This window comes from Branchiostoma belcheri, unplaced genomic scaffold (genome assembly GCF_001625305.1).
Source record: "Branchiostoma belcheri isolate BF01 breed outbred unplaced genomic scaffold, Haploidv18h27 scaffold8, whole genome shotgun sequence".
NCBI lineage: Eukaryota > Metazoa > Chordata > Leptocardii > Amphioxiformes > Branchiostomatidae > Branchiostoma > Branchiostoma belcheri.
Genome location: NW_017804464.1, coordinates 103256 through 119784, shown reverse-complemented (window position 1 = coordinate 119784; position 16529 = coordinate 103256). Strand labels below are relative to the sequence as shown.

Below are 16529 nucleotides of genomic sequence, written 5' to 3'. Positions count from 1 at the left end.
AGTGAACCTTGGTCCCTGAGGAGGTGCATTTGTCAGGCTTAATCTGCCTGTGTTAGGTAATGAGACGGTGGCCTTGGTTTCATGATTTCCCACTCGCTATGCACTAACCACTAGGCGGAGATCACTTATGCTACCTGTCTGAAGTGATTCAAAAAGAAACCATATAAATAGCACATTTCCTTATACACGTATGTCGTGTTTGAATTGGATATTATTCAAGCATACAGAACATTTACGAAAATAATTTCAACAGGTTGTTAGAACAAATGCTATTGGGATTTTCGTCTTACGCAGCCGGTAAAGTCTACCCCGTGATGAACCTGGACAATGGCAAGGGGTATACAAATGTAGCCACATTTGGGATTGGGCTCTCAACGCAAAAGCGCCACCTACGTAGCTACATAGGCTAGATATAGCAGTGAGGAGCAGTACTCCAGTCAGAAGCTCTGCCGCGGTAGATGTCTGACAGGCATCGAAGCGTAAGCAAGTGAGAAACATTACCGATTGTGTAAGAAATGAACCCTATATCCCGTACAGGATATTTCACCACTACTGCGCCTATAAGTTCGACTGAAATACTGCGATGTCAATAGTAAACCAGGATGACGGCTGCAACCTTTGACCTTTGACCTTAGAATGCTACGCAAGCGCGCATTTCAATTTCCGAACCGGCACAGCAGAGGGACTTTGTGACTGGAGAATCTGCTGGACCAGTCAACCATGTTGCTGGGACAACCAAGCCTCGAGAAGGTATTCTTAGACTCAAGGAATTCTAAAAGGTCTAAAGCTAAGATTCCTTCGTCTCTGTGCAAGTGTAGAAGCGAACGACACTTTTTCTGTCCCGTGTAATCCCGATTTTCACATCTTATACAATGGCGCGCCAAAATGTCCAATCATGTTCTTTTCACTGACGTTTGATATCTTGTGTAGCGGTAGTGCTGTAGTCTCTTGCCAACATCTAGCCTCCATTAGGCCTTCGTTCGGGGTTACAGACCGTAGAATTCGGAACTAGGAAATAATAATTAGCCAGGAGAGTCAGTACACGGGAAAGCTAAATTCTCCCTTCGAAATACGCGGGCAAATGAACTCTAAGGTAACCAAACTCCCCTGACCATTTATCTCTCGTCTCTATCTTTGGTAAAATTTTACTGTTTTGAAAGTTATTCTATGGTCATCTAATACGAGCGATCGTTGTTTACATCAATTGTTGACATACCCAAGTTATTGGTATACTCAACCGGTATGCAAATCACTCAACTGCCACCCGTTTTCTTTCACAAGGCAAATTATCAATCAAATTTGACAAATATTCATTGTTTTTCAGCAACCCACAGGAGTCTGATAGGGACTATTGGTGCCATACTTTCTATACTATCGACGTGCAAGTACACATGCACACTTGGTAAGTAAACATGCATGAGAAACTGACATAGTTCAATATGCAGTATTCTGTCAATCATCACTGGTTTATGGTCAGAAGGCTATACACTGTAAAAATTGTCATCCACAAGGTAAGGTGAAACATACTATTGATTGATGGTTTACGTTATGGGTTATGTATTCTTCTCCAACAGAAAGGCCTGAGATGGAATTACTAAATCTAACAACTGCAAATGTTTTATACAAGATAAGGGATTCTGTACATATCACCTTTTACTGTTGTTGTACTACGTGTTTCATGTTTAGGGCTTACCTTTGTTTTGAGTAATGTAAATTGCAACCAGGCCTTATCATCCATAGAAGATCTAGGGATGATAAGGCCTGTCTTTGGACCTGGATGTCCAGGTTCAAATCCCAGCATACTACTGGGAAAGGGTTGCAGTCCTTCGGATTGCAGGGCTCGAAATGTGCACCTTAGTGCCGGTAAAATTGAAGCTGTGCAGGTTTTTCTGATGTCTACCTATACCTATGTACTGGGTATATTCAGGTTAGTGCGGGTAGAATTGGAGCTGTGCAGGTATTTCTGATGTCTCCCTGCACCTCACCTGCACTGGTCTATGTATTAGGTATATGCAGGTACTAGGTTAGTACAAGTCAAATTGGAGCTGTGCAGATATTTCTGATGTCTACCTGCACCTCACCTGCACTGGTCTATGTATTAGGTATATGCAGGTACTAGGTTAGTACAAGTCAAATTGGAGCTGTGCAGATATTTCTGTTGTCTACCTGCACCTAACCTGCACTGGTCTATGTACTGGGTTACTTTATATATACATGTAGGTGTATATGGATTTTATTTGCTGCATTGGCTTTTACAACCCATGGGGTATTAAATAAATAATGACAATAGTTTCTGAACAGTTTTAGTATGATTCATACTTCCTAAATTCTGAATGGTGCAGGTAAAATTTGTCTGGTGAAGGTAATTTTCAATTTGCAGGTATGCAGATAAAAAGGATTTCGAGCCCTGGCTTGTAATGATAGGTATGGGCGATTCAGACATCAGCCCAATCTGATTTTATATAACATGCACTGACAAATTCATAACTCGTGCATTGATGTATATACAGTAGGAAAACCATCCAGAACTTAATAGACTTGAACCTGACTTTATTTATGGCACAGTAATGCATTTTTATGTCGTGCTCTCTATGATTTGTGTGCCAATCTGCAAACTTCGTATTTACTAATTTCCCCAAGGTTATAACTCCACGGAAATAGAAACTTGGTAGACTTGGCAAAGATTGTGATACATACATGGTTATGGATGTGGGTGGGAGTTCTATTAAAACTATGAAAGTATAAAAGTTTAGTCGACAATGTGACAATATCATTGGGCCATATCATCCTTGTTATCTGTTTTGTCACATAGAAATATGTTACTAAGGCCATGGTTGATTTGATTTGATTTTATGGATGACGAAAATTCATGCTCGTGCGGATGTCATCCATATAATCAAATCAGCATGGCCTTAGGATAGACATTAGAATGTGTTATACATTGTTGTCAGTATGTAGAAGGATTCCGTGAAGTGTACATGTGTACAATCGTGAAAAAATTACTTCGCTAAATATGGACTCCTGAAGGACACAACTTTAACCATTGTTCTGTCTCAAAACTTTAAGACGGAAAATGTTCTGTCTCAAAACTTTAAGACGGAAATCGTTGTCAGCATCAGCGACTTGGAAATAGATTAGTCCTTCCTCGGAGTGGGCGCGTCCTGATTTCCCCTGTGGTAGGAAACAGTGGTTCTCCGAAAGGCCACGCATCCGTCTTGTATTAATCAGGACAGCCAGTGTTTCCCCACGTATTGTAAGGTGTAATGATCTGTACCTTCAAGAAGTTGTTTTGGTATAACAGACGATCTGTCTAAGCTGGAAATGTGAGCTGTCCGCCAGCTTTGTAATTTGTCATGTAGGTAATGTTGTCAGCTGGGACAATCGACTTTTCCGAAGACATCTTACAGCGTGTGTTGGCACGATACATGCTGAAAGTTTTAAACATGGTAGTTACCTTGATCGTACACAGAAAAGTAGCCACATTTTCGGCCTACATGTTGCGATGTCAAATACCTTGCAGGAGGATGGAGCTCGCGATTGTTGAGGAAACAAACGCGCATGCGAACACATTTTTGAACTGGTCAGAGAAGGGGCTGAACTTGTAACCTCCATGCTCTGCACTGCAGAGCTTCTCCATGGCGGTTACTCATACAACCCCTATATATATTTCCGGTCAAACGAAAATGGAGTGCTAGCTTTTTCATCAGACACCCACTACTTCATTTTCATCATCAGGTAAGTTGAATAACTCTAATAAATCTATATACATTATTTGAAACAAACCTTTTTAAAAGTTGTGAGTGTACGACGGAATCATCAGGTCGGACGAAGTAAAACAAGTTGTAACTGAAAATCCACACGATGATGTCAAATAGTCGATACAAGTCTGACATAGTTATTTGATAGAGTTTCTGTCGGGGTCTTTTAATCTAAGATATAGTTGGCCTGTTTGCCCTCTTTCGCAAAGCACATGGAGCTATGACCTTTCCATACAGGCCAAATAAGCATGATCTATGACCTCTGTTTGGCTAGGCTGTGTCAAGGTGAATTTCAAAACTGACATGGCGCCGATCTGGCACGACACACCTGACCTATGACCTGGCCTTGACATGGCACCTGTGGGTCTAAAAAACACCGCGCGTTCAATTCTCCCGCTTTGTCTGTAGAACATCCCGCGGCGGGTTGTCAGATATTTTCCAGCCGTCCTGCCAGGATTTCTGCCGCGGCAGCACCAGGGATGTACTTGATTTCCCCCGGGCCGCTTGCCCGGTGCTAGTTGCCGTTTGTCATAACCGGTAACTGATCACCGTTGCCCATCCGTGTTGATTCACTTGCCAGGCGACATGTCGTCATCAATTATACATTTTCCGCTATCACTGTCCTGGTAAGGATGTGCTGGCAGCGGAGAGATTTATTTATCTATTTGTTATGTTTACTGAAGGAAAACACATTGTTTTTGCTCTGTTTCCTCTTCTTCTCCAAACACAAAGTCAATAACCTGAACCAGACGTCTGTCACCATGGTAACTAGTGGTGGTTTACATCATGTTGCAATTTTATAGCAAGAGGGAATATAATTACACTCCTAGATCCTGTCACCATATATATGAATGTGTGTAAGAATTAACAGCAGACCATATGCGAAGGTAAACATAATGCATTTATTATACTATAATGAAAGTTCATATGTGTTGGTAGTTACATGTTTACAACACCAAAAGTTCTCTCACCTAGAGTTTTCGACCAGTCACTCGGATCTTCCTCAGTAGACTGACCCAGTGAAGCTTGTCAGGTGGCTTCTTTGAAGTGTGGCGTCAACACTGGGTCAAATGTATCTGGTGCATCGGAGAAACAGAAAGGTTTCTGAAGGCCAGGTTCCAAGAATATACACGGCCAAGCTCAGCCAGTTCAGAAGTGTCACAACACATCCACATAGAGTCACCCGGACACTTTGTTTCACTTGACACTAAGGATTTTGGACACTGAACAAGACTTTCCTGAGAGGGGTTAAAGAGGCTGTATACATCAGGGCCCATCACCCTTCACTGAACGGTGGATGACTTCTATATCAGATTATAAAGTTTACTTACACAAGTCTTGGTTGAGCAATAGTTACCCGTCAAGTGTGTTTGTCATAAGGAATGACAGATAGCAGCGTTCTGTATGTCTTGTTATCAACTTGTAGTGCGGCTGTGCATCATAAAATCACTCCCATCTTCGTTCGTAGAAACTACAGTAGCGAACAGATATTTACGTTCAGTTACTTCACTGCGTCGTTAATTGGGTTCCTTTGGGTTGTAGACTAGAATACCGTATGTTAGTTTGAGTAGGGATATAAGACTTTATCGTCGAGCGACACCCTTTGCCATTAACTTTACGCCTTTCTCTGCTATGACTGCTATAAACCTTATGTTCAAGACACACTGTTGGCGGTAAAGTGTTTGAGTGCACTTACCCTAGAATAGGTTGACTTTTAGAAGTCATTTCGTTGTAACGGAGAATCGATCACAGAGCCCGATATTTAATTCGTCAGTTGACACCTCATCATCAATTGCACGTCCGCCTTTTGCTCTGCTGTCAACGTTTTAGTTAAGATTAAGTGGAAATGGAGTTGTGTTTCAGTCGAAGTACTTACTCCTGCCTTGCTTGACCTTGGGAAGAGGAAATGCAATGTTTCATAAATGAATCTGTGACTTGATTTTCATCCTTACTAACCATTAAGTAGTGATGAATTATGCATAAACGGTCGTTCTCTTTTGTCAAAGTCCTTGGAAAACATTCACGAAGGTCGTATTAAGGCTCGCCTGTGTTGTCTGATTCCCCAGAGCCCATGTCTGGGCAGAAGCGTCCGAAGTGGGTTTAGGTTGATGGATAGTGGACTACATGTTGTTTTTCGTCCCAGACGACACAGAGTATGAATTGCATGTCTAGAATTTAGTCCGTCCTGTATCTAGAGACATTCGAGATGCATGAATTTTCGTCCGTTCCTCAACAAATACTATAAGTCGTACAAAGCAGATGCAAAATGAGCAAGTATATACCGTAAAATGCCCAACAAATGTGGGAAAACAAATAAAGAATACCAACATCAATTCCAAAGGAAAAGACGAAAATTTGAAGAAATGAAAATGAAATGTTTATTATTCAACACATCATGTCTGTTAATCCATTTGTTCAACCTTCATGACCACGTAGATTTCATAATGAAGGCAACTTTTTTCTGCTAACCTTTTTTTATTCGCACGCTCACATCAGGTTTGGGGTTCCCTTTGGATTCCATCCATGTAATCAAATCAACATGGCCTTACGGTAGAATGCTATAACTGTAACATTAGGTAGTGGATTAGATAGGTAATATGATAGAGAATATCCAAACTAGAGGATCATGTACTTGTGTTGGTTTTGAGGCTTAACGAGGTGGTTTTCAACATACGGATATCAGATCCCTTTGTCTCAGATTTCTGTATTTCATTCCCAAGCGGCACTTCGTCATCAATTATGTATCGTTGCTGTCAAGGTAGTGGTAAAGATGATATGGGGAGATATACAAGTTCTTTGACGTGCCCCAGTTTAACTTGAGAGAGAGTCATAATTTGACTTGAATCTTGACAGACTATGTATGTAAAGTGGTGACGTACTCAAGCGAAACAGCTTATATTAACGTCACCACTGGGCATGAAATAATAATAATTACAACATGAGACAAAAATTTGAAAATGGGAGGCATCGATATACAGACACAGAATTAGACAAAAATAAGATGATGTTATCTGTATACACTTTGAATCAGCGGGGAAGTGGTTTATTTTCAGATAAGTACAACTGTGTGGTGACGAGAATTTGAGTGTTGATTTCAGATGACAATAGAGGCGATCCTTTGAGTAACAGATATACAGTATGTCGTATTTTCTGCCTTCATATGTTTTCTGCCCTCATATATCTGTATTTATTTATAATTTTCCCCACGTTTTATACTTTTTAACCTGAAAGTACTTTCTGTTCACTTGATGTCCATCTTTGAAATAAGAAGCAATTCAAACCTCTTTGCACCGGAGTTTAAGCGTTTTTCTTATAGTTTACTTACTAATTCATCTTCTGCTTGGACTGTTTCGGACAACCACTCACAGCCCTTTATCTAAATTTAACTCATGGAGCTGCACTTTGCCTTAGAATTGCCATACTTAGTACTTTGATGGCTGTAATGGATTTGGAGTGGATTCAAGCACCCAATCTTTTGACCTTTTTACTATCTACTGTCTGGAGGTTTATTGGATTATGGTAATCATGACCAGGTAAACATTGATAACGAAAATAGGCTATGTGACGTCATGACAAGTATCGTTAATTCTCACGAGATTTCGTATCTTTTACCAACTTTTAACGACCATCAAAAGACCTTTAGAAAGTATGCTTTCCAACCCTTTATCCAGCTAGCATGCTTCGATACATCTATTCATAGCTGCACAGCCGAGCCTCGCCTGACATCCGGTGATTGCATTATTTCTTATCGCACGATTTTTTCCTTATCTATTTTAGGAGACGCATCGCTGAGTTTCCTTTATACGTGAGGCTTCTTTTCAATCCCTTACGCATGGCATTGTTGAACAAAGCTGGAAGACTTTATCGAGAGGAAAGGCTATGAATAATTAGATGATTAGACTTATTGAAGACGGTCCGAGAAAAAAGACTTCTTCATCGCTGGAAGGGAGGTCAGATTCCTATAGATTAGACCAGGGTTTGCAATGGACCTTTTCAGTAGGTCTGACAATAAATGACAGGTCTATTATTCCTACTACTATGAGATACATCCTAGACATATCTCCCTTGCCAGCCCTGCCTGGTTTTCTCATTTATCTCCGCTACATACAATATGGTATCTGTTGACATGTCTAATGGCGCTCCAAGTTTCTCTACATTATTAACCAGTGACAGGGAGGTCAGGACGATACATGATCTTGGGGCGACCGGCAGCCAATAGGACGGACGCGAGCAGTCATTTGTCACGGGAGTGTCATCGCGATTTCACGTGATGTTCACGTGAACAGTAAGACTTTCACGTCAAGGTCTAATTGCATCATCATCAGACTGTCTACCTGACATAATACCATTACGCAAAAAGTGTGCTACCTTCTCTATAGGGAGATGTGTATGTATCGGGAGGAAGTTTGAGTGCTTTTAGTCCCAAAGAGATGTGACAACTGTTTACAATAGGGTTATGAAATAAAAAAAAAAGTTTATGATATTACTTCTTGAAGCTAATCAGTTCGAAAAGGACAACTAAGAAATATTTCTCCTGTTTAGAAAGACAATCGACTTGAGGGGGCTAAATTGTCTTGGAATGCCGTAAAATGTAATTCAAAGATTTAAAAGTGAAATGTAGAAATCTCAGATAAAGTCTCTCTACACATTATAGACTGATGATCAATGCATCCCACTTGAATGTCTAGACAGGTCCATTAAAAGTGGGCTATCGAGGTGTATGAAGTTATGAAAACTTTGTTTTGGTTCAGGTTCGACTGATGTTTGTGTATGATGACAAACCTCGATTCCATTACGACTACCTCCACATTCTATGATTTAAACATCAATAGACTGACTCAGTGTTGACGTTACACTTCAGAGAGGCCCCGTGGCACGTCTCACTGGGTCAGTCTATTGAAGAAGACCAGCGTAACTGGTCAATAGCTCTAGGAACAATCCTTTGTGCTAGAACAAAGTTTTTTTAAACCTTTGTTCCAACACAAAAGTTAAAACTTTTAACATATTATTATCAACATTGAAGTTTCATGACAGTATCTGGTCTGTGACTAGTCGAAAGCTCTAGTTGAGAACAATTCTTTGTATTGGAATTTTAACTTTAAATAAACAGGTAAGATATTTAACATCAAGTCCACGGCCCCTATTCGTTTAGCTATGCATACCACCACTTAAAGTAAGCTACATTGTAGAAGGCGATAGAAATGCAAAGGAAAAGGATGGTGCAGACCCTATGGCCACTTCGTTCTCAACCGCATCACGTTGGGACCCATAGCCTGTGGCTTCTTTGGCCCTTGAGGCCTTCTTGTATTGAGGTAGTTTGAGAGGTTGGCAGCTTCATGTTAGCATTGAAAATGATGGGAAGAACTTGCATTGACCCTGAGTTGCAGCTGACAAAAGAACCACTTTGTAGTTTTTATGTGATAAAAAAGTTACTGACTTCAGAAAGGTATAGCTAGGAACGCGGCAGAGGCTAATGTACACGTGGGACCCAGAAGAAAGAAAGGTCTATGGGCACGTCTGGAGGAGACAGGTAGATGTTGAAAGACGAAATCTTGCTTTCGAGGATGAGGGGGGTGGAAGGGGTAGTAGGTCGGCGTTATAAGAAGCTGCTAGTGGTTAGACGGACAGGATATATAATTAGGTTAGGCCATCTCAATTAGATTTATATGGCTGACATTCTCCGGGAAAACCAAAACTGCGAATAAAAAGTTTGGCAAAAAGTTCATTATGAAATTATGAAATTTACTTGGTCATGAAGGTTGAATTACAATTTTCATTTCTTTTTAATTATTCTTTTCCTTGGCAATTGATTTGAGCATTCTAAGACGTTAGTATCGTTTTTTATTTTCCGCTATTTGGCATATATTTGCTCATTTTGCAGCTGCTTTGGACGATTTACAGTCGACAACTTTTTCGGGGGGGGGGGGGCGAAAATTCAAGCGCACGTGGATGTCATCCATATCAAATCAACATGGCCTTAAGGACGTAAAATGTTGTACTTGTAGGGTGCGAACTGAGAGAGATTTTATCAAGGCAGAAGGAATAAACTGAAAGACAAGGCAATGTTCCAGACAGACAAGAAAAATGACCTGACAGGACCTGATCCCGGGGGAGCTGTGTCAGGGTCAGCAGGACGGCCACCAGCTAGGCTTATCATCGTAGGCGTACGTCTAATGGAAACAGACGGCCCGGGGAACTTTTCCTGCTGAGTTAGAATCCCGTATTTACTTACCTGCTTGTGAGATGAACTTACCTTGCGGACTTGTAGTTTGCAATGAGCAATGCTGGTCAGGTCAAGGGGCCAGGCTGACTAGAATAACTTCGATAGCATGCAACTGGAAACTTCCATGCTAAGTAGCTAGTTGATGTCAGTAGCTAGAGGGTAGATATAATAAAGGCATTGAGAGGCTCTCTGTAAGAGGCTGCTTCCTGTCCACCAATCCATCTTGTATCTAAGGTCTTCACCCTGGAAGTAAGGGAATATCGTTGTTAGGTTTTACTGTTTCACTATTCTAGCCTGGGTTCCAGACTGTTTCCAGGGCCTTCACAGTCCAGCTCCTCGGCACCTGAGGCAACATGCCCCCAAGGAAATTATACCACAGCCCCCCTCAGTTAGCCCCCCTCTTGATCCAGACGCTGGATAACTCTGGCTAGACGATTCGTGATCTTCCACTCGAACATGCGCTCTGCAGAGGCTACAGGGCGATACATCAGAGCAAACTACGTTAACTAATGATCATACATGACTTTCTTATAAATTATATAATTTATTACAAAAGCCTTGAACCGGCAGTTAATCTAATACATTCTAATACTTGTCATATCACAGCATGTATGATTATGTAGACACAAATGACTCATTGAGGTCTTTTTCACGACTAGATAAGGACAATTGGCACCGTTTTCGTAAACTTCGTCATTGCGTATCGTATGCGTATTGGCTGTATATACAAAACACCCAATATAGATTTATACCGATAAAACAAATAAAGGGCGCGCTTGTTCCCACCTAATCACGTGTGAAGTTCGTACTTTTATCAATTTATAACGCTGTTGTACTGGTTCATTACGTGTAATCTGAGGACTGATCAATCATCTGCTTTCATCCCAGGAAGCGGGGGCATGATTCATGGCGATTTGGCTTGAAAATGAGACATAACACAAAGGAACACAACCCTTGTGACATACAAAAGTGGGACAGTAATCCATCAGTCCACAAAAGACGCTGCCTCGCCAGCCATGTCTTCCCCAAGGACCCTGGAAGCATCAGGTGGATCTCGGCATTTCCAGGGTGACAAAACTAGAGTTTCAAAGCCAATTTTCTGGTCATTCTTTTAATGTAGTAAGTTGAATCAACCCTATTCCATAGCACCGATGAGGCAAAAATGCGATGTCGCTGACAGAAAACGGTTGCTTGTTTTTGTATCGTAGGCTGGTTTTTATAAGCTATTTAAGGGTGGCACCCAAAATAAAGAGATTCCTCATGTACCTTTTTTGGGGGCTATTTCAAATGATTTTAAGTATGCAATGATGACTGAAATATGCTGAGAAATGGCAGCAAATGTCAACATCAGACAGATTTCCTCATCTCAAATACTAGTATTTTGGTTGGTTTTGCCACCCAGAAATGCATTGGATGACTTTACCAGTGATAAGGACTGTATGGTGTGTTATTCTGAAATGTAGGAAAACTTTTACTGAGACATCTTATTTAGCGCGTTGCACAACCAAAACGTAGCGCCGGTGTCTATACTGAGACGTTTTGCCGCGCCAGTGTTATGCTTATTCGTCTTGAAAACACAGTTTCATGCATCTATTTCTGCCTATAATACAGTCTCATCCTCTCTAAAGAGCACTTTCCAGACATTTTGGCAGCTTTGGAATTCCTCCCACTTATAATTGTGTTTTCAGAAAATTTGAATCAATCACAACTTAGCAGTTGTGTGTCTTGCGCCGTGCGAAAAAGATTATGTTAAACTTTATATTCTCCAAGGACATGTACATTTGTATCCTAAAACACTTGAAAGCAATACATTATACAGCGTAGGGAAATTGGTATAAAATCATTCATAAACATACATAAACGATTAATCAAGCATGAAACCCAGACGCTACGCGTTGGCTTCAGAGCTAGAGGTCCGTTGGAACATTCATGCTAGTGTGCTCGTGTATGGTTATAAGAATGGTGTGTTGTCTTCCCAAAACACTTGGTAATTCGAGGCTCTCCTACCGTGTCCTTATCTCGGTGTAACACGCCGATACGCCGGGACGCCCTTCCTCCTGGCCCGTACCCGTCGTGACGGTGCGCTCGGGGAGACACAGATCGTGCTCCCCGATAGACATGAAAGGCGTCCCGTCTGGGTGATGAATGAGCCTCGGTCCACACCTCTGTGCTTCGACTGACAAAGCCATAAATCTCCTCCTTTATCTGCCTCCAGCACGCCCCGGTGATCAGTCCGATAGAGGCGCGTCTTCGAGTCTACATTATCAGGGAGGAGGTGCAGATAGGCAGGGAAAATTTATACTTCCCCGGAGATCCGAACACCACTCGATGTGCTGGTATGTCGGGTTTCCTGCTGGGGTGTTCGTCTTCACGACTTCCCTGACACGCGGGAGTCTGTGTGGGGTTCAGTTCATACAGCTGATTAATTTTTGTACAGAGCCAAACTTTCTGAGACAGACGTTGTCATTGGTGCATATTATAACAGCTCTTCCTGAAATCCTAAAGAATGGTTGTTCGTCTTCGCGACTTCCCTTACACTCGGGAGTCTGTGTGGGGTTCAGTTCATACAGCTGATTGATTTTTGTACAGCGCAAAAGAAAATGAACGACTTTCAGAGACAGTCGTTGTCACTGATGCATATTAGAACAGGTATTCCTGAAATCCTAAAGAATGGTTGTTCGTCTTCACGACTTTCTTGACACTAAGGTGTCTGTGTGGGCTTCAGTTCATACAGCTGATTCATTTCTGTATAGCGCCAAAGAAATGAACGACTTTCAGAGACAGACGTTGTCATTGGTGCATACTGCAACAACTATTCCCGAAATCCTAAAGAATAGTCGGTTTCTACAAAATATTATGCTTTATAGAACTTTTATAGAAATAGCTTCTAGTTGATCATCTGATGACAAATGTCACATCCATGAATATGAGCTGACTGCATTTTGTATATATTTGAGCGGGATATTTGAAAAGATGGGCCATGTTGATTTAATTATATGGATGGCATCAGTTTTCGGATTCCCAGAGGATGGCATCCATAGAATCAAATCAACATGGCCTAACTTGCAATTTCAATGACTGCAGGGGTACCCTCGCTACAGCTTTACGTAACTGACACACAACATTTCGTAACATGTCCCATAGGCCCAGTAGTATTGATTTTGGTTTATTTTAAGTTTTTGAATTGAACTTCTACTATTATCAAGGACATGGTGCTACATGATCAGTTCAACATTCAAGTTTCTGATTTGATTCACCGATCATGGATGTGACCTTCATCCTCAAATTGGTTATCGCCATCTACCTTGATGATCGTAGGGTGAGCCGTTGTACAGTAACGGCAACTCGTCAGCCTTTGGCCTTCAGTGTAGATAACACCATTGCGTCTGGTCATTGAAGGTTATAGTTATACACCATGGCAAACATTTAGGCCGCCAAAAGGTACCTTACCACATGCTTGTCAATCTCAACAAAATCTAGACCAGAAATCCACAAGGGCCTGCCTTCCAAATATAGAAGAACTTTATTGACACAACAAAAAGTACAGCGACTAGGGTGTTGAGCATCTGAGACTCACTGTCAACATACAGTAAACAGACTCTACTTTTGACCTAGATTTTTCAAGTATCCATCCGCTCTGGCCATTCACGCAGATCAACAAAACCTGATCAAAGTAGGGCCTTACCTGTTCCTCGTAGCCCAAAAGTATCCAAATTCGACCAAATTTGTAAGAGATGTTCAAAGATATTAACTTATGGGACTAGAATTGTGTTCACATTTTGGGGTCTTCAATGCAAAACGCAATTCTGACGGGTGCCCTTGACTGCTTGACATATACAACGTAAAAGCGTCTGCTTCCCAATGGGACCTCGTTCTACTTACCTAGAACTGCCATTGGCAATATTATTATATTGTTTGAGTACTTCGTCACAGGGCCATGTTGATATGATTTTATGTATGACATTCTCTGGGAACCCCAAACCTGATGCGAGCGTACGAATAAAATAAAATTTGAAAAAAAAAGTTGCCTTCGTTATGAAATCTACGTGGTCCTGAAGGTTGAACAAATGGCTAAACACGCAGAGTATGACATGGCAAATAATAGACTCTTCATTTTCATTTATGCATATTTTCTTATTTTCCTTCGATATTAGTATAGTTTTCTAATGTTTATTTTTGTACTTTACGACAAATATTTGCTGATTTTGTGCGATTTACAATATGGTCGAAAATTCATGAGCGCGCGGATGTCAACCATACAATCAAGTGAACACGGCCTTACCAATTCTGCACTCATCGGTTTCCTCCTTACTATCTGTCTGACTCTACAGCCGACTGCGCGGAGCTTTCTTCAGGTGCTATACCTATACATTCTCCGTACCCTGCAATATGCATGTGCTGTCAACGATTTGACACCTAATTATGAACTTGATGGATCGTCTACAGGAATTTGCCACGGTGGAAAAGGTTGAGGGTTCCGCACTTTTGTGTCGTGACATGACCGAGATTTTGCATATTTAACGGCTTATCGTCTGGCTGTCAGAATGCCAGAGGTAGATGACTAATGGGGATTGTGACCCCATGTGAGCAGGCACCTTCTCCTATAGGCAGGCACCTGAAAACTATCACCTTCCGTCTTTGTACTGTATCACTATGTTCCTCTTCCTCTTTCAACCTTCAAAGAAATTTCCTGGAGACACAACTGGATTTTTCAAAACCAATTTTCTGGTAATTATTTTAAAGTAGTAAGTTGAGTCAGTCATATCCCATACTATACTGATCTGATATCGTTCAGGCAAAAATGTGATGTTGCTGGCGAAAAACGGTTGCTTGTTTTATATGATAGGCAGCTTCCAGTTAAAAACAATGAGTAGTCTCACGTAGGTTTTTTGGGGGCTATTTTAAACGCTTCAAGTACGAAATGATAACGAAAATGTGCTAATAAATGTCAATGTCAAACAAATTTCCCCATACAGAATATTTATTGTTTGGCTGCCTTAAAATTGCATTGGAGGCCTTTAAAGTCAAAACACGCGCATCGGGCATATCCACTTATTTTATTAGCATCTGCGATGCATACCATTTCCTGATTAATTTCCGCATTGTTAATGTCTTAAAAAAGAAATGGCATTTAAGCATTGTTATTGATCTAAACCCAATCTACCAAGAACTGAAGCAATGTTATTACTTTTATCGTTGACATTAATTTTTTTGCAGTCACTGATCTATGTTCTGTAATGAATTATTATGGTTTTATAATTGCCTTCTTAGAATTCGATATCTTTTAAGATCCACCAAATTTACCATGACGAGGCGCACTAAGAAGCAGATGTTAATCTGTAAAATATTGCCGCTGTTTTATCTACCTCACTGATTGAAGGCTAAAATTCAGGGATAAAAATCAGGAATATTCAATGCGAGACAAATGTAGAGGCAATTGATGGAAAGGTAAAACACACCATTAATAAAAGCAACCTGTGACTTTAAAGGCATCCAGTGCAATTTCAGGGTGACAAAAATATGTCTGATATCGGTACATGTATATACTGCCTTTTCTTATCGCATTTTCTTGTCATCATTTTAAAAATGAATCAGATGATAAAGACCAACATCAAGCTACGTGATGAGTCCCTTTATTTTTTGGTACCACCCTAAAAAAGTTAGACGCAGTCTACGATACAAAGCAAGCAACATTTTTCCGTCAGCGACATCGCGTTTTGCCTCAAAGATATCAGTATGCTATGGGCTAGGATTGACTCAGTTTTGAGAATCCACAAAATTGAAAATCAAGTTTCGCCGCCCTGAAATTGGATTTGATGCCTCTAAACAATAATAAACTACCCTGTATTCTTGCCACCCTAATAATATGTCGCTTGTACTTTGATGATATTATGATTGAAGGCAAGTCATCATCAACTAAGCTATGTTGTCTCTTGTGGAATGGGAGTTTTGAAAGTAATTTCAATCCCAGAGCGAATCTCTTTTGCACAAGACGTCGCCAAACGCCGCCGATAATACTCCCGTCAAATCCTTCACTTAATCCGACTTAGGCGTACACCAGTCGACAGACGGGAAGATAACTCTGTGTTAGCATGTGAAATGAGCCTCCTGCGACAAATGGACTTTTTCTCCGTATTCCAACAGGTGGCTGCGGTTTCAGCTGGATCAGGAATAAGAAGTGAGTGACGTGCTTGTTTGTGCGATGTTCCAATCTCTAATCGTTTAATCCCCTTTGTGATAGGCTTCAAAGCTGCGTTAAGCTAGCTATTTGCTTTTTTACCGCCTTGAACTTGTATCCTGTGGATTGTTGCTGATTGGTTTCTAAGAACTTGGAATAATGTTGAACGATACGATGTAATATGACTAATACAAAATAGTTCTCGACGTCCAAGAAGATGTAACAACAGAATTGTCAGGGCCAATAGAGGTATCATTTATCCACATGCATTTTGGAGGGTTCTTGCTAGGTTAAGGTACATTTAGTATTGATTATATATTATAAAACAAAATTAAGATCTTAGGTTTGTAAGTACGTCTCCATGTTGCTG

At 40.8% G+C, this 16529-nt stretch overlaps 1 protein-coding gene across 4 annotated transcripts in view; it reads left to right on the top strand.

Moving 5' to 3' along the window:
• Positions 1 to 1362: 1362 nt before the first annotated feature.
• The window catches only part of LOC109486208 (hemicentin-1-like), a 112579-nt gene continuing 97412 nt past the window's right edge, over positions 1363 to 16529 (top strand). For all 4 annotated transcript variants that reach the window (XM_019789922.1, XM_019789921.1, XM_019789920.1 and 1 more), the window contains exon 1: positions 1363 to 1402. The gene's annotated coding sequence lies outside the window, so the exon portion shown is untranslated. The remainder of the gene's footprint in view (positions 1403 to 16529) is intronic.